The sequence below is a fragment of the Dipodomys spectabilis genome, unplaced genomic scaffold (genome assembly GCF_019054845.1).
Source record: "Dipodomys spectabilis isolate Male_0828 unplaced genomic scaffold, ASM1905484v1 ptg000054l, whole genome shotgun sequence".
Lineage (NCBI taxonomy): Eukaryota > Metazoa > Chordata > Mammalia > Rodentia > Heteromyidae > Dipodomys > Dipodomys spectabilis.
Window position 1 is genome coordinate 882,700 of NW_024870731.1, and position 22,328 is coordinate 905,027.

Consider the following 22,328-nt stretch of genomic DNA (forward strand, 5'->3'; position numbering starts at 1 on the left):
ATGACTTAATTGCTGTTCTGCTCATACTCAGATATACCTGTAGTCAATTATTAGACCTTAGCCCCCATTGTGAACACACTTAATCCAGAAATTTATTACTCATTTTAAAACCTCTTAGACTTAAATTCCTTAATAGCAGTACTACCTCTTTTACCTATATAATATTTTAAGCATTTTTATTTTTGTTTTTCATGTCTCCTTTCTATCCCTCCCCTTCTCTTATTCTATCCACATTCTTCTCTGAATATTACATTTTCAATTTCATAATTTTTTTTGTTTTTTTTTTTGTTTTTTGTTTTTGGTCCGGTCGTGGGGCCTGAACTCTGGGCCTGGGCACTGTCCCTCAGCTCTTCAGCTCAAGGCTAGCGCTCTACCACTTGAGCCACAGCACCACTTCTGGCTTTTTTCTTTTTGCTTATGTGGTGCTGAGGAATCAAACCCAGGACCTCAGGCATGCAAGGCAAGTGCTCTACCACTGAGCCACCTTCCCAGCCCCAGTCAATTTGCATAATTTTTAAGTGTTGCACTTTTTAATTTTTAATTTTTGTTTTTCTATTTTTTCTTGTCTTTTTTTCTCTTTCTTCTTTTTTCTCTCTCTACTACCATTCTATCCAACCTATTTCCCGTTTTGAGATTAGGACTTAGTTAACTCTCCCTCTGCTTTTCCACATCCCTCTCTATTCCTATTTTTACCCACATCTCTCTCTAAACCTAATAATTTGTTTGCCAAATTCTTCTTTGCTGTTCGTAGCCCATTAATACATAGTTGTTTGATGTTGAATAGATATATCTGTTGAACTAGTTTGTATCTGCAGACTTTTGACTGTGCAGTTACAGACTTTGGTTGATGCTTGCCTTAAGATAGTGTTCTAGAACAAAATTGATGTTACTTTCATCCCAAATGGGCAGATAAGCCAGAAAAACACAAGAAAAATGGCAAGTCCGGATAGCTCAACTCCCACTCATGATAATCAGGGGACAGAACAGATAATGAACAGAGGAGAGTTCCCAAAAAGCTCTACAAACACTACTGGCAAACATGGTAAATGAAAAGATTGAAAACCTGCAAAGGACTCTGTATGAGCATAATAAGGAGAGAGAGGAGGCAACCCAAGGGCAATACAGGAATATCATGAGTGTGAGGAAGCTACTCAAAGATTGATATAGGAATTGTGTGAACAGCTTGAGAACACTCAGAGAGAAATAAAGGAATGGCGTGAGCAGGCTGAGATCAGTCAAAGAGATAGACAGGAATTGGGTGAATGTGAGGAAGAGTGTGAATCAAAGAGTAATTGAGAGAGCAGGATGAGAGAGCAGGATGAGAATACACAAAGATCACTAAAGGCATTCATGGAATCTCTTCTTTCAGAAAGCTGAAAGAAGTCAGGGAGGCCACAAAGGGAATGCTGAAAGGATCCCAACAGAAGGAATGGGAGTCCAAGGAAACCATAACCAATCAACTAAGTGATTTGAGAATAAACACTGAACACCAAATTAAGGAAGTAAAGAAGTTATTACAAGATAGAAAACAAAGCTCCAACAAAGAACATGAAGCCATCAAAGCCGACCAATAGAAGGAAAAGAAAAAAACAAAGTAGAAAGTCTTGATAGTAGGTAAGACCATGCAGAATTTTGGGGATTGAAGGCAGCCTAGATATTATAGAGAAAGAACATACAACCACCCAAGACAAATCCAAGAAATATGATAGATCTATTCAACACTTGGAAGACACCATCAGAAGGCCTAATCTGAGGATAATAGGTGTAGAGGAGCATCTAGAGACAGAAGTTAATGGTCTAAGAAATTTGTTTAACAGGATCCTAGCAGAGAGCTTCCCAAACATGCAAAAAGATAGGCCTATTCAGATACAAGAAGCTTTTAGAACTCCAAATAGACCAGACCAGAACAGGACATCCCACCGTCACATTATAATCCGCACAGGATCAATTCAGACAGGAAAAGATCCTTAAAGCTGTCAAGGAGAAAAGATCAATCACCTATAAAGGGAAACCAATTAGAATCACCTTAGATTTCTCAGCAGAGGCAATCAAAGCAAGAAGAGCCTGGAATGATGTATGCCATGCCCTAAAGACAAACAACTATCAACCAAGAATACTGTTCCCAGCTAAACTCTCCTTCATAACCGAAGGTCAAATAAAAACCTTCCATAGCAAAGAAAAATTGAAACAATTCATCTCCACCAAACTAGCCCTACAAAAGATTCTTAAAGATATCCTACAATAGAAAACCAACAAGACCACAATAAAGTCCAAGAAACCTCACCCAAACTGAGAATCCAAGAACCATAGGAAGAACCCAGTTGCTGCAGCCCCCAAGAAGGTGGATAAAATGGCAGGAACTCCCAAATACCTCTCAGTCCTATCTCTCAACATTAATGGACTTAACTCTCCAATTAAGTGACATAGAATATCTAGTTGGATTAAAAAGCAAGGAGTCACATCTTGCCCATAAAAACAAACACATTTTCAATGTGAAAGGCTGGAACAAAATCTACCATGCAAATGGCTCACATAAACAGGCAGGAGTTGCAATCCTAATATCAGATAAAATAGACTTCAAATTAAAATTAGTGAGAAGAAATAAAGAAGGTCGCTACATACTAATTAAGGGATCTCTCCTTCAGAAGGATATTACAATCCTAAATATCTATTCACCAAACAATGGAGCACCCAAATTTATCCAAGAAACACTACTTTCCCTCAAATCCCACATAGATCCAAAGACACTAATTGTTGAGGACTTTAGCGTACCACTTTCCCCACTAGATAGATCAACTCGGCAAAAACTCAACAGAGAAACCGCAGATCTAAACAACTGCATAGATCAACTAGATTTAACAGACATCTACTGAATATTTCACCCAGCAGCATCAGAATATACGTTTTTCTCAGCAGCACATGGAACATTTTCCAAAATAGACCACATTTTAGGCCACAAAGCAAACTTGTCCAAATTCAGAAACATTGAAGTTATACCTTGCATTCTCTCAGACCATAAGGGAATAAAATTAGAACTCAACACCAAAATCCATCAAAGAAAGTCCTGTAACACATGAAGGCTGAACAACACACTGCTGTATCATGAATGGGTCATGGAAGAGATTAGAAAGGAAATTCAAATGTTCATGATATTCAACAAAAATGAACACACAAATCACCAACTCCTCTGGGACACAGCAAAGGCAGTACTCAGTGGCAAGTTTATAGCTCTGATTTCCTACATCAACAAATTGGAGAGATCTGAAACCAACAATTTAATGAGACATCTGAACCTCCTTGAAAAAGAGCAGCAAGATAAACCCCAATCCAATAGATGAAAAGAAATAATTAAAATTAAATCAGAATTAAATGAATTAGAATCCAAAAAACCATAGAAAGAACCAACAAAACAAAGAGCTGTTTCTTTGAAAAAAATTTTAAAAAATTGACAGACCCTTAGCAAATCTTGTCAGAAAAAGAAGAGAACACACCCAATAAATAAACTCAGAGGTGAGAATGGAAACATCACTACAGAAACAACCAAGATTCAGCACATTATAAGGGAACACTTCTCAAAACTTTATGCTAATAAGTTTGGGAACTTGGCAGAAATGGACCTTTTCCTAGCAAATACTGACATGCCGAAACTAAACCAAGATAAGTTAAGCCATCTTAACAGGCATATCAAGCATTAAAATGGAAACAGCAATAAGAGACTTCCCATCTAAGAAAAACCCAGGACCAGATGGTTTTACAGTGGAATTCTACAAGGCCTTCAAAGCAGAGCTCACACCAATACTCCTCAACTCTTCAATGAAATTGAAAGAGAAAGTTTGCTACTGAACTCATTCTATGAAGCCATCATAACTCTCATCCCCAAACCAGCCAGGGACTCATCAAAAAAGAGAACTATAGACCCATTCCTTTGATGAACCTCAATGCAAAACTTCTCAACAAAATTTTGGCCAATCGATTTCAACAATTCATCCAAAAAATCATACACCATGATCAAACAGGATTCATTTCAGGGATGCAAAGCTGGTTCAATATACGCAAATCAATTAACATAATCCATCACATCAACAGGAGCAAGGATAAGAACCACATGGTTATCTCAATAGATGCAGAAAAAGCATTTGACAAGATCCAACTCCCCTTTATGATGAAGGTTCTGGAAAAATTAGGAATCTATGGAACATTCCTCAATACAATAAAGGCTGTATATGACAAACCTACAGCCAGCATTATACTTAATGGTGAAAAACTAAAGCCATTTCCTCTAAACTCAGGAATGAGACATGGATTGTCCACACTCTCCACTTCTCTTCAATTTAGTATTAGAATGCCTAGCTAAAGCAATAAGACAAGATGCAAACATAAAGGAGATCCAAATAGGGAAAGAAGAAGTAAAACTCTCCCTCTTTGCAGATGATATGATCTTGTATTTAAAGAATCCCACAGACTCCACTCCTAAATTACTCAAGCTGATTCAAAACTTTGGCAAAGTATCTGGGTATAAAATTAACCCTTAAAAATCAATGGCTTTTCTGTATGCCAACAATGAGAAAAGTGTGGCTGAAATTAAGAAAGCAACTCCATTTGTAATAGCCCCACAAAAAATAACATACCTAGGAATTAACCAAAGAAGTAAAGGACCTCTATGATGAAAACTTTAAAAACTTGAAAAAGGAAATCAAAACACAACTTAGAAAGTGGCAAAAACTCCCATGCTCCTGGATTGGAAGGATTAACATCATGAAAATGGCAATACTTCCCAAGGCTGTCTACAAATTCAATGTGATACCTATCAATATTCCAACCTCATTCTTCAAGGAAATAGAAGAGGCAATCCAAAAGTTCATAGGCAACAATAAAAGACCCCAAATAGCAAAAAACGATCCTCAACAGAAATAACAGTGCTGGAGGAATATCAATACCAAATTTCAAACTCTACTACAAACCATAGTAATCAAAACAGTTTGGTACTGGCACAAGAACAGACCTCAGGACCAATGGAATAGAATTGAAAACCCAGAAATGAACCTACAGACCTATAGCCATCTAATCTTTGATAAGGGAGCTAAAAAAATAGAATGGAAGAAAGACAGCCTCTTCAGTAAATGGTGCTGGCAAAATTGGTTAATCACTTGTAGAAAACTAAAGCTAGATCCTTATATATCACCCTGCACCAGAATCAACTCCAAATGGATCAAAGATCTTGGAGACACTCTGAAAACATTACAGGATGAAATAGGAGAAACCCTAGGTCTCCTTGGCACAGGCCAAAATTTTCTTAATAGAGACCCAGAAACACAACAAATCAAAGAAAGGTTGGACAAATGGGATTGCATGAAATTGCAGAGCTTCTGCATGGCAAAGGACATAGCTAGCAAGATCGATAGAAAGCCCACGGATTGGGAGAAGATCTTCACTAGCCATACAACGGACAAGGGTCTCATATCTAAAATATACCTGGAACTCAAAAAATTAAATCCCCCAACAACAAATCCTCAAAGAAACAACTGCCCAATAAATAAGTGGACTAAAGACTTAAAGAGAAACTTCTCTTTAAAATACATGAAGAAATGCTCAACACACACGAAGAAATAGACACATGAAGAAATGCTCAACCTCCCTGGCCATAAAAGAAATGCAAATCAAAACAACATTGAGATACTACCTCACCCCAGTTAGAATGGCTATAATCAAGAACTCTAATAACAACAGATGTTGGAGGGGATGTGGATAGAAGGGAACCTTACTGCATTGTTGGTGGGAGTGTAAACTTGTTCAACCAATTTGGAAAGTAGTATGGAGGTTCCTCAAAAGACTCCACATAGAGCTCCCCAATGACCCAGCAATCCCACTTTTGGGCATTTACCCAAATGTTCACAAACAAGATCACACTAAAGCTACCAGCACAACTATGTTTATTGCAGCATTATTTACCATAGCTAAGATATGGAACCAACCCAGATGCCCCTCCGTAGATGAATGGATCAAGAAAATATGGTATATATACACAATGGAATTCTATGTCTCCCTCAGAAAGAATGACATTGCCCCATTTGTTAGGAAATGGAAAGACTTGGAAAAAATTATATTAAGTTAAGTAAGCCAGGCCCAAAGAAACATAGGTCCCATGGTTTCCCTCATTTGCAATAACTAATATATGTCTGAGTCAAGCAGAAAAGGTCAGATAAGTTGAAGTTAGGGAAATGAACCCTAAGATATGTATTCAAATGTTTTATTTCTTTCATTCGATTGTTTCTAACATATTTATAAGATTATTTCTTTGTTGCTTTGTATGTCCCTCCCCCACAGTATAACCCCTGCTTTCACTGTATTTGATGTTGGTAAAATTTGTGGAGGGGAATGGCAAAAACAAACCGTTTAAATAGGGATACAGGTGGACCCATTGCAACAACGAGATGTACAAATCATTATGTCGAAAAATGAACTTTACAACTTTGGTGGGGGGGGGGGGTTGGGAGGGAGAATGGGAAGGGATGGGAAGGGCAAACAAAGGAGGAGGCAGCAATGCTTGATAAGAAATGTACTCATTATCTTGCCCATGTAATTGTAACCCCTCTGTACAGTATTTTCACAATAAAAAAAAAGAAAAACAGAGAGAAAAAAGAAAATGCTTCATCAAGCCCTCTGACTAGCATTTTGCAAGTAGACTCCCCTATAGCCGCATGTTACATTTGTGTTTTTGCTTTAAATGTTCTCTTCTCTAGCTCCTTTGTATAATTAATATAAACAAAACAAAACAGAACACATATTATGCCAAGAAAGAAAGAAAAAGAGAAGGTGAAAAAGAAAAAAGTCACAATAATGGCTTGGGGATATATCTCAGTGGTAGAATGCTCGTCTATTTTGCATAAGGCTTTATGTTTAATTCTCAGCATTGGAAAAATAGTTTAAGCCCATTTTGATGTATATGTATGTTTACAGATGTGTGTATGTTATGTTCATGTTAGATATAAATACCTTAGACATCTCTTAGGTTCATATGCACACACACACATACATATATAAAACATACATAAAAAGGAAGAAAAGAAAAGAAAAAATAAGATTGGGGCAGAAATAGATGAAATAGATCTGATTATTTTTTAAAAAGTCAATAAAACAAAGCTGGTTCCTTGAAAAGATAAATAATATTGACAAACCCTGACAAACAAAAAGAATTATGAATGTATATCTGTGTTTACACAGAAAATGGGAAAGTACTTTGAAATTAAATAGACCACAAAGCAATTGCATTGGTTATCACTGGTTAGTGAGATTTTCACATAGCATTTATGTTCTTCTTTAGAGAACTGTGCATGTGTGAAAATGTCAGTATTTATATACTAGTCTTTTCCACTTTTTTTTTTTGTCAGTTGTGGGATTTGAACTCTGGGCCTGGGCTCTGTCCCTCAGCTCTTCAGATCAAGGTGAACGCTCTACCACTTGAGCCACAGCACCACTTCTGTTTTTTTTGCCCGGGCTGGCTGTGAACCATGATCCTCAGATCTCAGCCTCCTGAGTAGCTAGGATTACAGGCATGAGCCACCGGCAGAGTGTTAGCCTTGAGCTGAATTACTGAGGGACAGTGCCCAGGCCCAAAGTTCAAGCCCCACAACTGACAAAAAATAAAATAAAATATCTTAGACTCACTAGGAATATTGACAGTGTAGTGAAATATGAAACCATCAATCAATCAACTTAAGACATATATTGCTTGTACTGATAGTTACTTTCAATTACGTGAATAATTGTGTGTTACTTACTGTCCCAACAATATAAAAATTTGTGAAGTCTCTAGTCCACCCCAATTTTCATTGAATTATGGAAATTTATTTGCCTATAGCTTATGTCCCTAATCCTAGCTACTTTAGATAGACATTAGGAGGACCATATTTTGAGGCCAAGTTGGCAAAAACATTTGTGAAACCTCATCTAAAATGATAAAAAAAAAATTCTGGGCATAGTGGTTCATGCTTGTTATCCCTATATGGAAAGTATAAATAGGAAGTTGGTGATCAAGGTTGACTCTGGCAAAAACTGAGATCTTATTCAGAATATAATGAAAGCAAGAAGAGCTAGAGGCATGGTTCAAGTGGCATAGCAAATGCCTACCTAGCAGCTATGAGGCTCTGAGTTCAAATATGTGTGCTAAAAAACTATTTAGAAATTCAAAATGTAATATGAAGAACTATAAAATATATATCATATATTTGGATGTTAAATCTTGATATAAAAATAAAATTTCCCCACAAATGTACCAATTGGACATGATTCTAACAATAATACAATTTTAACTTTATAAAATGATCATAAAACTCATATGGGGCTGGGAAGGTGGCTCAGTGGTAGAGTGCTTGCCTTGCATGCCAGAGGCCCTGGGTTCGATTGCTCAGCACCACATAAGCAAAAAGAAAAAAGCCGGAAGTGGCGCTGTGGCTCAAGTGGTAGAGTGCTAGCCTTGAGCTGAAGAGCTGAGGGACAGCGCCCAGGCCCAGAGTTCAGGCCCCACGACCGGACCCAAAAAAAAAAAAAAAAACTCATATGAAAGAATAAAAGTCTAAGAATGGTTACATTGAAGGAAAATAGGTATAAAACTGTAGATAAGGGCTGAGAAGGTGTCTCAGTGGTAGAGCACTTGCCTTGCATGCATGAGGCCCTGGGTTCGATTCCTCAGCACCACTTAAGCAGAAAAAGCCAGAAGTGGTGCTGTGGCTCAAATGGTAGAGTGCTAGCCTTGAGCTCAAGAGCTAAGGGACAGTGCCCAGGTCCAGGTTTCAAGCCCCACGACTGATTAAAAAAAACAACAACTGTAGATAAACTCATAAACCTAAGTTAAAGTACCTGGGAAATAATTAGTATAAAATTTATTTAGAGGGAAAAAAAGTGTTTTTAAATACCACAGATTGCTTAATCAGAGTCACAAAGTTGGTAAAGAGGCAAGGCCACCATTTATCTCATAAAGTTGTTGGTTGCTTTTAGGTATGGACCCCAGTCCTACAGCATCAAGACTTGAGTGTTCTGTGTTCAAACATATAAATTTGTTCATAGGCCTGTTTGTGTGTGCCCATATTGGGTTTTGATCTCCGGATCTGGGTGCTATACCTTAGCTTTTTTGCTCAAGGCTGGGGCTCTACTTCTTTAGTCACAGCCCACTTAAACTTGGTAATTAATTTGAGATCAGCATCTCACAGACTTCCCTGCCCATGCTGGCTTCAAATAATGATCCTCAGACCTCAGCCTACTGAGTAGTTAGGATCATAGGCATGAGGCTGGTGCCCAGCCCATATGCCTTTCTCAGTTAATAAAATGAGAATTAATTTTACTTATCTTTAATTGAAGTATCTATTCATAGGCAATACTGGTTGCCATTTTAGCTTCTAGCTACTCTCTTCAATCCTGTTTTACCATGAAGTTTACTAGAGATGGATTGATCGGTTGGTCCTGTTTTCTGATTCCACTATAGGCATAATTGACTTAAGCTAGTCTCTTAGATGTGTAACACGTTTCCTGAAGCACCACTTCCTCTCCTGGCATGATTGTCTTTTGAAACAATAAATCACTTTCAGCCTGAGTTGAGTTACTTGTTGCAACTGAAACAATCCTGATAGATTAAAAAAATTAAATAAGCTTTGACTTACAATTTAATTGCAAATAATGTAATTCAGACAATGAAGAGTAGTATTGCTTTTTGTAATAGATACAATGAAGAAGAGTGTTACTCTAATTTTATGTTAAATTCAATTATGATAAATAATGATTTTTTTTCTGGTTCTGGGCTTGAACTCTGGGCCTGGGCTCTGTCCCAGCACTCTACCGGTTGAGCTACAGCACCACTTCTAGCTTTTTTTCTGAGTAGTTTATTGGAGATGGGAGTCTCATGGACTTTCCTACCTTGGCTGGCTTCAAACCACCATCCTCAGATCTCAACCTCCTGAGTAGCTAGGATTACAGGTGTGAGCCACTGATGCCAGCTATAAACAATGTTTTTGTAGGTGTAGATGGCAGTAATGATGCAGGTATATGTTTAAGATTCTTTTCTTACACAGTTATTTCTGATACTACTCTGTTTTCCTCCTTAACTTCATTTTCTGATTAGGAAAAGTTGCTTTCTTGAAGTAGGATGGGACACAATCAAGTGTTAACGAGGATATAGCTTTTACCTGAACCTCTTTTGAAACAGCTTTAGCAACGCGTAATTTTTAGATTAAGAGTTTTCCTACAAGTGTACAGGCCACTAGTATTGGTAAATGTGTGGACTTACATAGTTATCATCACAGCTCAGCTTAGGGACATTTTCGACTCAGTGTGTCCTTCTGTGCCTGGTTTCTCAGTAAGCACAATACTTTTCAGGTTCTCCCACTCTGTGTCATGAAGCTGGTAGTACTCTATTTCATGGAGAGACTACATTTTGCTAATGGGCTTATTAGCTGGTAGACATTTGTATTTTTTTCCTTCCTAGGGTTTCTGTGTACTTATGCTACTATTTGTTCATTGTTCTGGTGTGGACATGTTTATTTGGTTTAAGTAGAGTCTTCAGGATGGAGTTGACATAGTGTTACATCTTTTTATGTTTCTTAAATTCCAGAGTGCTCTATCAGTTTGCAAGTGTAAAAACTGCTCTTGTTCCATAACCACACACAATATGGTATATGGTTTTACCTTTTGGTAGTGTTAGCTATTCTGGAAGTTGATTTTTTTTTTTTTTCTGATGACTAATGATATAGCAGCACTACGTTCTCTTATCTTCTTTGTGGAAATAGTGTATTCAAGTTTGTAAAGACTTCCCCAAATATAGAAAGAGCTTAATGACATGTGGTAGGTAGAATAATGCTTTCCCAAAAGGTGCCTGTGTTCTAACATACTGGCCCTGTGAATAGCTACTATATACGGCAAAAGAGTCTTTGTAGATATTAGATTATGGACGTGGAGATGGAGAGATTCTATGCTTAGCCTTTATCTTGCCCCCAGTTAAGGAAACAATTTTTTCTAAGCATTTCTTTCACTACAACTTGAGTCATAACATCTCCAGTCCTTCTTTTGTTTCTTTTCTTTTCTCTCTTTTTTTTGTAGTTAATTTTGAACTAGGGTCTCACTTCTTATCCAGTAGTGTGTCTTAGCTATGATCTGTCTCTATTCAGCATCTTGTTGTTGCTGGATTCACAGGCACCAGCTACACAGGCACCTCTGCAGAAATTCAGTTTTCTTCTGCCTGGCTGGCCTTTAAATAAGATATACTGATTTCAGCCTCCGAAGTAGCTAGGCTTATAGCCATGAATCACCAGTACCCAGCAAGTTGTCATCTTCTTTTCCTGCTTCTGCTTCTTCTGTTCAGATACTGAGGTTTGAACTCAGGGCCTGGACGCTGTCCCTTAGCTTTTTTGCTCAAAGCTAGCGCTGTACCACTTGAGCCTCAACTCTACTTCTGGCTTTTTGGTGATTAATTAGAGATAAGAATTTCAGGGGTTTTCCTGCCTAGGCTGGCTTTGAAGTGTGATCTCAGCCTCCCGAGTAGCTAAGATTTTAGATGTGAGCCACTGGCACTAGGCAAGTCTTCCATTCCTGATCAAATGAATGTGCTAAATCATGCTTCTCAATGAAAAGAACCTTAATTTATTCCTTTCCTGAGTAGTTAAAATAATTATTCCAAGATCTACATATATTTTCTAGACATCTCCAGTAGTATTTTTTCTTCAGATGAATCTTTTTGTTTGGAATCTTAATTCCTTAATTCCTTCATCATGAAAAATGTTTTTCAGAAAAGGGTTTGTTGAATTTAGCTTATCTTCACCAAACTTTTCTGGAATCCTGTGCACCAGCAACAACCACATCCACAGTTCCTGTGTCAGCTGGCTTGGATTCTCTGCTCCGTTCCTGTCCTGCCTCACATTCTAAGGCCTCACTAAAAGGATGATGAAGCCAAACAGAACCTCAGAAAGTAAAGTTTGGAGCAAAAATGGGCTGTCTACAGCAAAACCAATGTTCCTGAGGAGGTAGAATAAATGAGAACACAGAGACATTTAAATGAATGAATATTAAGGGCTGGGAAGGTGGCTCAGTGGTAGAGCGCTTGCCTTGCATGCATGAGGCCCTGGGTTCGATTCCTCAGCACCACATAAGCAGAAAAAAAAAGCCCGAAGTGGAGCTGTGGCTCAAGTGGTAGAGCGCTAGCCTTGAGCTGAAGAGACGAGGGACAGCGCCCAGGCCCAGAGTTCAGGCCCCATGACTGGACCCAATAAATAAATAAATAAATGAATAAATGAATGAATGAATATTGAAAGGGCTAGACTCAGACATTTGACCCAGGAAGCAAAAACAAAAACCAAACAAATAGCTCTTCCTCCTACTGCCTCCTTTTAGATGTTATAAGAATAGAAGATGTCTTCTTTGTTAAGAAGCTTCAAGTCTCCTGGAAGGAGTGGAAAGAATGAAAGGTATGCCTGATAACAGGAAATTTTGAAAAGCACCTGTGTTTTTGGTAGGCTCACCCATCTTATCTATACAACTCCACTGCCTATTGATTTCAGTATTTCAAACAAGGTTAAAGTTTCAATAAGGACTTTTTAAAAATAACAGGATAAAAGAAGATGGTATGTTAAAAAAAAGAGAGAGCCCAGGCCCAGAGTTCAAGCCCCATGGCCGACCAAAAAAAAAAAAAAGAGAGAAACATTTCCTATTCTTTGTACAGAATATAGTTAAAAGACTCAAAATGATGGTTTCTATCTGTAGCCTTCATACTGTCTGAGCTGAGATAATACACATAATCATCTATATAGCAACTCTAATCTTTAGACAGTGGCTCTGGGTGGATAAGATGAGTAAAATTACCTGAAGTGCAGGATGACAGATGGGATCGCAAATAGGTAGTGTCTACAGCTCCATCTCAGTGATGAAAATATTACAGAAAAAGAATTCCACCCTTCTACTACTTCCCTCCTCCTGTCTTCATCTTTTGGGACTCAGGTAAGCTTCAACATCCTTTTTGTGAGGCCTGAAAATGTAAAACAGACAGGCAGGACCAAAAACTAAATTTTTAAAGTTTTAGCAAGGATTTATTTTAATAGGTTAAAGTAGGGGAAAAAAGAATCATTTTCTATTCCCCATTCAGGAAATGATAGTTAAATAGTCCAACTTTTAGGGGGAGGTGAAGCAACTTAGCTATTAGAAAAGAATGCTGAAATCTCAAGAATCCAATGTATTTCCTACAAAACTAAGAATGAGAGAAGGTGGGGTAGGGAAGGGATGTGTAAAAATGTTGAAAGGGTGACATTCACCAAGATATATTGTATTTATGAACTGCTTTGTTAACTGGCACCTCCTTTGCACAGCTTCTTAAAAAGAATAATTTTTAAAAAGAATGCTGAAATCACCTCCTCTCTGAGTTACATCTTGGGAGACACCCATGGGTTCTGTCTCTCAGGTGGCACTCTCCATGGCCACTCCTGTGGGTATTTAGTTTATAGTTAGGATTTCTCCCTGGGGTAGAAAAACTCTGAGCCAGTTCTTACCAAACTAAGCTATGCCTTCCCAGTTGAAGTGTATGTATCCTAAGCCTGAGCTTTTAGGCACATGAGTTGCCTCTCATCTATACTTAAAACTATGGATGGTAGCCTTGAACATGTACAGATTCCTTCCAAAAGTCAGCCAAGTCATGATCCTCATTTCCCAAAGATGAGCCCACTATTATTACTATGAATTCCTTTCACACTCCCTAAAAAGCTTAGCTGCTTTAAATATATATAAAGATTATGAACAGGGGTTACAGCTACATAAGTAAGGTAATGAGCACATTTCTTTTTAAACACTATTACCCCCTCCTTCATTTTCTATGTTTTCTCTTGAGCTACCTACCTCAAGTCTGCTATTTCTCTTAACAGTGTACTTTCTCTATGTTCTCTTATTAAACTTCTTGCTTTGCCACTTTAGTGTGCATGCATCTTCATTCAGGTCTTTGCTAAAGACACCAAGAATCTGGGATCTTTACCTCCACGACTACCCACCAGGAGCAATAGGGAACATAGCTATTAATACTCCACCTAGAGTTATATAGTCTAATCACCCATTTATCTCATTGTGTTAGTGAGATTTTTTTTAGAGGCTTTACACATTTCAGGTTAAGTATATATACACATAGGCTATTTCTCCCATCCATAGGGGTAGTTTTTCTAATTTCCTCCCATAATTTTCTTCCCATCTCTCATTCTCTTTCACACACACACACACACACACACACACACACACACACACACACACACACAAGTTTTATGTGAAAATCTACCAGATTAAATATGGCACTAGTATATGTTAACAAATTAGCATTTTTCCTGTAAAATATTACAAAGGAGCATGAAGATGAAAATGGAATGGATTAAAGTATTTCAAATTTTAACAATCCTATGATTTTAACTTGCAATTGGTTCTAGGTGTTGTGTTCTGTTTCAAATCTTTCTAAAAGTGGGCTTCAGAAGTGTGCTCAGCAATCGAGTTCTATGCATCCATCAGAAAGAATGTGCCATTGCCCCATTTGTAATGGAACTACTTGGAAAAATTATACGTGAAAAATTATATGTGAAGTAAGCCAGACTCAAAGAAAAGCAGGATGCACAATATCCCTCATTTGTAAGAACTAGAATATGTCTACAATATTCTTAACAGGAGATCCCAATAACCCAATTCCTTTGTGCAGAGGACCGTATATAATGAAGTGTACCAACACGAACTCCAATATAATAGGTTATTACTATGTCCTGTATGTAGGGTTTTTTTCTTGTTTCTCTTAGTTTTTGGTACCTTTTGTTGTTTTTTTTTTGGATCCGGTTGTGGGGCCTGAACTCTGGGCCTGGGCGCTGTCCCTCAGCTCTTCAGCTCAAGGCTAGCGCTCTACCACTTGAGCCACAGCGCCACTTCCGGCTTTTTTCTTTTTGCTTATGTGGTGCTGAGGAATCGAACCCAGGGCCTCAGGCATGCAAGGCAAGCACTCTACCACTGAGCCACCTTCCCAGCCCCTCGGTACTTTGTGTTTTGTATGTAAGATTGCTCGATATGTGGAAGGGAAAGGGAAGCACAGAAACAAGACAAAGGACGAACCAAAGCAACATTAATACTCACTTGACACTATTTGGTATAAGAACCTTACAACTTGGGAGGGAGGGGAATAGGGAGGGTTAAGTGGGAGATAATAAAGGATGGGGTAGGGGGCTGGGAAGGTGGCTCAGTGGTAGAGCGCTTGCTTTGCATGCATGAGGCCCTGGGTTCGATTCCTCAGCACCACATAAGCAAAAAGAAAAAAACCGGAAGTGGTGCTGTGGCTCAAGTGGTAGAGCGCTAGCCTTGAGCTGAAGAGCTGAGGGACAGTGCCCAGGCCCAGAGTTCAGGCCCCACGACGGGACCAAAAAATAAATAAATAAACAAAAATAAAAAATAAAATAAAAACAATAAAGGATGGCGTAACAATGATTGAAAACAAATGTATTCATTACCTTACTATGTAACTGTAATCCCTCCCCCCCCTTTATCAGCTTTTCAATAAAAAAAAGAACAAGGTAAAAAAAAAAAGTAGTATGCTTGGTTATAGCTCTTCTTTCTCTTCCACTCCTTCAGCAATAAAAATCATCTTTAGATCCTAAAACAATGCTCAATTTCAGAAACTGCAGGTACAGCACTTCAGAAGATTTTTCCTGAGCTCTACAGGAACTCAATTTGAAGTTTTTCTCACTCACTTGTCCCTCAGGATGGTGTGAGCCATGACCTGAAGATGGGGACTGGAGTGGATCATTGTCTATTCTTTGCTGGCTCAAATAAAGAGCCCTGTGGCTGTAAGAAATTGCTGTCTCAAGTTGGTTTCCTGTAATGAAGGTGTTTTCTCCTCCACAATGACACATGTTAAGTGCCTAATTTGAGGAACACTATGATTGTCCGTTCTCTGTGGGGCTGTTAAGTTCTAAATCAGTTCAGCTGTTAGACTTTCACCTTCTTGTTGATGTTGCGGATACTTTAAAGAGATACGATTGGACAAGGAAATGTAAATAAAGTGCAAAATTTAATAAATAAGCAATGGCATTTGTGTTTAACGATTTTGATCCTGGTCTAAGCTTACTAATATTCTATTTAATAGAGATGATAAAGTCTATCAGGGATACTCACTTTGAGAATTACGTCTACAAAACTTCAGGCAATACTATGTAATGTGTAATATATTTTTGCCAACATGTACTTCTTTTTTTTTTTTTTTTTTGCCAGTCATGGGGCCTGAACTCTGGGCCTGGGTGCTGTCCTTCAGCTCTTCAGCTCAAGGCTAGAGCTCTACCACTGGAGCCACAGCGCCACTTCCAGCTTTTTCTGCTTATGTGGTGCTGAGGAATTGAACCCAGGGCCTCATGCATGCAAGGCAAGCACTCTACCACTGAGCCACCTTCCCAGCCCCAACATCTGCTTCTTGAAAGCATTTGCAAAGGGCCTATCTGTGAAAAGAGAAGCAAATGAAGCTATGATTGTAGCCCCCACCTCCTTATCACACGTCTACCTAGGACAGGTTGTCAACTGATTTGAAAACAAAATAAATAGAAAAAAATAATTTTTGTTAGTTTCAAGTCCTTAATAACTCAAAATTTACCACATGGATACTGATGAATATATAAAGAAGTTTTAAAAAGCAATATTTATTGCTTTGTATTAATGAAATTGTAAGAATTGTACTAATGCTGATAAAGGAGAATGGTAGTGTGGAGGTGGGAAAAGTTTAAAAATAAACACTGAAAAACCTGGGTTGAAATTCTGCCTCTGCCTCTTTTTAACTAATTAATCTTAAAAATTTGTTTAACCTCTCTGAACGACATTTATCTCCCTGAAAATTGAGACAAGAACATATCTCATAGGTTTGATCTGAAAATAAATGTATTAGCTAAACTATATGTACTTGTTCATATAACTAAATATATAGAGTTAAACATTTAATTCAATAGCTAAATTTATTCACTAATTAAATATACATCTTTTTTCTGTCTTTTTTCTTTTTCTCCCTCCCTCCCTCCCTTCTTCCTTCCTTCCTTCCTTGCATTAAACCTAGGGCCTTGTGTGTACTGAGTATGTGCAAGAGGTGCTTGAAGTGCTGAAGAACACTGATTACCTACTTTAGCTCACAAATTAACTACAAGCAGGAGAAAAGCATGGCATCCCTGCCTCCATATTGTATGTGTTTTTGCTTTAAAGACACATAAATAATTTGCTCTAATCCTCTATACATTCACTTGGAATCACTGTAGAATCCAGGAAGGACAGGATTGATCTTTATGGCAATGAACTCAAACTAGAGCCTCCTCATAACACAGCTCCCTCAAGCAGTCAAGACTTATTTATCCTAACGAGTAAGAAAGCTTCTGTGGAACTCTTACAAAATCAGGACTAAGTTGAGCGCCACTATCTTATATCTGTAATCCTAGCTACTCAGGAGGAGGTGGTTTGAAGACAGCCTGGGCAGAAAGGGATGAAACAATCATCTCCAGAAACAACCATTAAAAAAACTTGGCTGGAGGCCAGGCCCAAGTTGTACAGCAGTGCCAGCTGAGCAAGCAAATTAAAGCATGAGGTGAGGTCCCAAGTTCAAACTCCTGTGTCAGCCAAAAATAGTTGTAATAGTGATCAGCCAAGCCATACTTTGATCAGGACTCCTTAATGATTATGCACTACTTCTGCCTCGAACTCAGGCGGGTGCTGGTGGCTCATGCTGGTAATCCTAACTACTCAGGAGACTGAGATCTTCCAGGAGGAAAGTCAGCGAGACTCTTATCTCCAATAAACTACTAAAAAAGCTGGAAATGGCTCTGTGGGTCAAATGGTAGAGCACTAGCCAGGAGCAAAAGAAGCTCAGGTTTTAGCATTCAGGCCCAGAGTTCAAGTCCCAGTACTCACCCCTTCCCCCCCCCCAAAAAAAGTAAAAAGAAAAAAAAGTCCTTTAACACATACATGTGCCCCAAAGATAGCAGAAGATGTGCTGATGTGCTGAATTCCTGTGTCTGCCTTTCCTTTCTCTGCCCTTCTCCCTGTCTCTTGATTTGGTATAGGGACCAGTTGGCTGAACTTGACTTGTAGAATCTCAAAGATTTGGACTCAGGGTCTAAAACTCTGGTTTCATATGCATCCTATCACTGAGCTGTACCCATAGCTCCTAAGTATATCTTGTTCTTTTTAATTTTAATTTTTAATTGAAAAGGTGATGAACTGGGAGGTCACAGTTACATAGGTAAGACAATAAGTACATTTGTTTTTAATCATCGTTACCTCATCCCTCTTTATCTCCTACTTACTCCCCCATCCCCCCCCCCCAAGTTGTAATGTTCATATTCAACCTAGTGTCAAGTGAGTATCAATGTTGTTGTGGTTCATCCCTTGTTCTCCTGTTTCTGTGATTCTCTTTCCCTTTCACAAATTGCTTTATTTATTATGCAAAATATGAGGTACAAAAAGCTAAGAGAAATGGGGCTGGGAAGGTGGCTCAGTGGTAGAGCGCTCGCCTTGTATGCCTGAGGCCCTGGGTTCGATTCCTAAGCACCACATAAGCAAAAAGAAAAAAGCCGGAAGTGGTGCTGTGGCTCAAGTGGTAGAGCGCTAGTCTTGAGCTGAAGAGCTGAGGGACAGCGCCCAGGCCCAGAGTTCAGGCCCCACGACTGGACACACACACAAAAAAAGGCTAAGAGAAATGAAGACAGAAAAAAAAAAAAACAATAGAGAAAAAAGAATGAACTATATGCAGGGTCTAATGAGAGTCTCTTGTTTCCATAAGTTGGAGTTCATGTTAATACGCTCCATTATATATAGACCTGTGCCCTAAGCACTTAGGTTATTGAGATCCTCTATTAAAAATATCATCTGTATATTCTAGTTCTTACAAATGAGGGAGATCATGTGACCTACCATTCTTTGGGTCTGGCTTACTTTACTTAATATAATTTTTTCCAAGTTTTTCAATTTCCTTATGAATGGAACAATATTATTCTTTCTGATGGAAACAGAATTCCATTGTGTATATATACCACATTTTCTTGATATCTTGTCTATGGTAAATAATGCTGCAATGAACATTGTCATATTGGTGGCTTTAGTGTGGCCTTGTTTGTGGACATTTGGATAGATTCCCAGAAGTGGGATTTCTGGGTCATAGGGGTGTTCTATAACTAGAAGTTATCCAGTAAAGTTTCTTGGAGGTATATTGTGTCAAAAGTTGAAGATATCAGGAAAGATTGTAGTAAGGAAATTATACTGATTTCTTCATCTCAATGTATTATTGAATATACTAGGAGCTACTCACAATTATTCTGGAAATAACAAAGTATGAGTAGATTTCTGGTTTGTACTTGGCTATAGAGTTCAGTTATGGTCAAAATATCTTGAATTCTAGCCTGCCTCCCATGAAATGCTGGATTTTGAATAATTCCTCTCATCATTTTCTCTCATATCTTCACTTACAAAACCATAGAGTTTTATTAGCTTATATGAATTATACTAGTTATATTAACTTTATTTCCCTGTAACACCTTTTCCACCTTTGTCATTCTGTATTTCTATGAAGTGAGATGCTGAGCATAAACTTAAATATTCAAAGTGCTTCACATTCAGCTTGTTTATTTTACACCCCAAGAGTGAACTTTTCTTATGAAAAATCACATACTGGCGTTTCTTTTCTCTGTGAATCATGATTGTTCTTGTCTTTAGTAGTGTGTAGGCCCATTATTCAAAGGAAGTTGGAGAACCAGGTCTCATCTCCTAGGTAATTCAACTGATAGATTTACAGTAGTTAGGATTTTCTTCATTAAAAATAATGTCCTGTAACACATAGAACTTTTGATAGGAGTGGGCAGTGTGAAGTTAGAATGGCATACTCTGTGTGTATTATGACAGAGTCAACAAAAAGCATTCAGAAACCACTATATGTAAAAACCCTCTGCTTCAGAGTCTACAGGAGGTAGAGTGGAGGCAGGTAGGACTTAGGCCTCAGAGAAGTTTGACAGTTTTTAAATTGAGATTATGATAAAAATGGTTATTTCAGAATAATAACCTTATTGAGGTATGGCTATAATATAATATACTAAAATTTATTTAAAATGTAGCATTTGATGAATACTGGATATGTGTATATATCCATAAAACCACCATCATGAACAAATGAGCTAACTAATCACTTCCAAAAGTTTTCTAGCATTTACCTATTATCTCTTTTTTGTCTCATCTCCTTTTCTCAAACAATGACTGATGTGATTTTTTTCACAATAGATTAATTTTTTTCTCAAATTTTATATAAGTGGAAAATAAGCACTTCCTTTTGGAGATCTATTGTTTTCCACTTACTAAAATTATTTTGAGATTCACTTATGCTATTTCTCATATCAGCTGGTTCCTACATTTTATGACTGAGTCATCTTTACTTATATGGATACACAAGTTTGTTTTTCCAGCTTATCACACAGAGAAATAAATGCTGCTGAGTCTAATTATACAATAAAATGAGAGCAGAAGTCAAAGGATTAGGTGATTTTATTAAATAATTTGAACAAATTATGTGGGGTACCATAACTCTAATTTAATTAAACTGATCTCTTAAGTTTCTTCCAGATTTGTCTTCTGCGGGGAGAAGCTAATAACTTCTCCTGCAAGAACATTGAACCAAGATTTTAAAATTCTAGTTGTAGATTCTGTACAGTCAGATTTGCTAAGACCTGAGACAAATTGTGAAAATTTCTTCAGCATCAGCCCTCTCTCCTGAGATATAAGTGGTCCACAGCCAATTCCAAAGTACTTAAATCATAAGAATTAGTAATCTTCAGCTGCATTCCCAATAGAGCCTTAGATGAAAGAACAATTTAGGTAGAAATGGAAAGAAAATGGCATTGTATACACTAACTACCCACCCAGGGCTCTGGAAAAGTGGCTACCCCTAGACAAAAAGTGTTCTATGCACACTGTATTTTCCCTTAATGACAAAGGAAGCTAAACCCAAAGGCATAGGATAACAGGGCACTAATTTACATCTACTCTGCTGGGTCAGTGGTACTCTAGGGACTAAGTATCTGCAAAGGAAGCACACACCTGTCATAAAAAGAAACCTAGAATTAGGTTACTTTTGACAAGTTACAGATCAGTAGGGACTGCCTCTTAGGATGAATGACACAGAGGAATATGTAACTTTTTAATTAATCTCCTGTGGTTAGTTTATGCCAAACTCGCTGATGACACAGAGGATGCCTCTAATGATGCATTATAATTCTCTCACTCCGCTCTCTAAATGATTGTCTGAGACAAGATGAATTAACAGAGGGAGTTGAGTCCCCCAGGGGATCTTGTTAAAAGTGTTGTGGTTACAAGGTAATTTACTTATGTAATGAGTTAATATGGCCAATGAATCAAGTTATGGCCACAGAACACAGCCAGGAGGTAGAGAATGCATACAATCTAGTGCCTTGCAGGAGGACACTGGTTAGCATTCAAAGGGGAATTCTAGGGAGGAACTCTTAAGATTCACCACTTTGATTTCAGAAACATGAAACAAGAAGTGTTAGAAACTTAGAAGATCTTTGTAGACTTTGCCCATGTTGCCATACAACACATTCCTGGAGCAGAAGAAAAGTAACTTGCCATTAACAGGATAGTCAGCTCTCAAGACAGCTCACAAGGCTGTGTGAGGCTTGACCTGGTGAAACTGCATAATATTTGCAGTCAGCAAAAATTGAGGACTTTTTATCTGTGCCGCATGGTAATCTTAGAGGCAGATTGCTTCTATGTCACTGTGCAGAATAAATGGAAAGGAGTGATCTGGTTTAAGATTGCAAATCTAGATCAATGGTAGAAATAAATACACTGAAAGTCAGGAAGAAAAGGTATTGTATGAAATTGGTCAGTTTGATTTTGGCTTGTTTAATAATAAAGTCTTTTGAGTAAAAAAATTTGAATTTCTGTCTCTTAGAAGGCTTTCTTTGTGCTTCTGACTCATTAGGAATGTTAGTGTTGAAACCAAATGCTCCAAGCCCAAACTCTAGGAGTTCTACACACCAGGTCCAATCACTTTCCTCTCTCTACATCAAGTGATGACAGCAGTAAAGAGCAGAGAAAGGAGATTTATTACGTGGCATGAGCAGCCATGGGAGAAAGTAAAATAAGCACTTCATCTTATCCTCAGCCATATTTGGATATAGACATGAGTGGTAGGGTTTTTGTTTTTTGTTTTGTTTTTGCTAGTCCTGGGGCTTGAACTTAGGACCTGGACAATGTTCCTGAGCTTCTTTTGCTCAAGGCTAACACTTTACCACTTTGGCCACAGTGCCATTTCC